A 1,394-nucleotide genomic window follows, 5' to 3' on the forward strand; every position below is an offset into this window, starting at 1 on the left:
TTAGATTCACATAGAAGAAAAAACCTAGAAACTATGTATCACACTTTCGATAAAAGACGTAGCAGAAGATGTATTGTTCCTTTGTTAAACATACAAAGGTAAGGTAAAGATATTTGTGCAATTTGTCGTACCCGACGTAGCAAAAGATATTTTGTGCACTTTGTCGTGTTTATAATAATGAAAAAAAAGGTCCATACTCTACTATCTAAAGTTTACATACATAGGAAGAGATAAAGAACAACGATAAATATAGCTTGTTAAAATAATCCTACAACTAGTAAGTACACTATATTTCATTGAAAACTGAGAGCATATGTTAAATTAGTAATTTTTTTAAAGAATAAAATTACATAAATCTTAAACAATGATAGTATAATATATAGACACAAAAGCTAATTGAACAAGAAGAAAAATACATATTATAGATAATATAATATCACCAAAAAACCATACAAAACAATCAATATTAAAAATTGTATAGAAAGAGCTGCGCGAACGCAAGCTCCATTGCCACAAATTATGACGTAGGCTCTATCATTCTTGACAGACCTTAAAGCAATACCCCTCCAATGTGCAATGGAAGTTACTACCTTAGGCCATGGACCTTCTTGATAAGCCATAGACCCCGTCCAGGTAAGTATGGAAAATAATTGTAGGCACTTTTATTTTATATTCTTTTGTTCATATTAGTTAATTTACACTAAGCAATGTGGGATTAAGACATTTGTATACTTTGTATGTGTTTTTACTTAATCATTTTCATTGACAAGTGATTCTCTTCATCGACATATGTTAGTTTGTAGGAATATGAAGCTTCTTTTATTTCTATAAAGAATAACAAATATTATCAAATTTGGAGTTGATGTAATTTGTTTGTTGCCAAAAAGTAATGAAATACAATAGAGCTACACCTGTTTTAAAATCTATTACACAAATTGATAATGAAGGAAATAACACATACAATTTGTTAAAATCCTCTTTAAATATTATAGCTTAGTTATCCATATTTTGATTTAGTATATTTTACTTCCTTATCTTTTAAAACAACAAGAAGACATCAAACACCTATACATACTATATTTCTTCAAAAAAACAATTTTGAACTTATTGAAAAGATACTTAAAAGAAAAAAAAAATCTTCAACACGGTGTCCAAACGTGAGCAGATGCACATATAAATGTGTGAAATTAGTAATTTTTTTAAAGAATAAAAACACAGTAATCTTAAATAATGATAGTATAATATATAAACACAAGCTAAAGAAAAGATAATGCACAATCCATTCAGTCTCATTATCCTTTGTTTTGCTTCCATTTCTACTAGTTGCATCTCACTGACTTTGCTTAATGTGACCTGCAGTTCGGTTGATGATGGTGCTTCTTCCATTTGAGAGT

At 28.7% G+C, this 1,394-nt stretch overlaps 1 non-coding gene across 1 annotated transcript; it reads right to left on the reverse strand.

Moving 5' to 3' along the window:
* Window positions 1-482: 482 nt before the first annotated feature.
* On the reverse strand, window positions 483-641 carry LOC137833733 (U1 spliceosomal RNA). The gene has a single exon (XR_011084801.1). It is a non-coding gene; the product is annotated as a U1 spliceosomal RNA (small nuclear RNA).
* Between the last annotated feature and the right edge of the window lie 753 nt (window positions 642-1,394).

The sequence above is a fragment of the Phaseolus vulgaris genome, chromosome 6, assembly GCF_000499845.2.
Source record: "Phaseolus vulgaris cultivar G19833 chromosome 6, P. vulgaris v2.0, whole genome shotgun sequence".
In the NCBI taxonomy this organism is placed as follows: domain Eukaryota; kingdom Viridiplantae; phylum Streptophyta; class Magnoliopsida; order Fabales; family Fabaceae; genus Phaseolus; species Phaseolus vulgaris.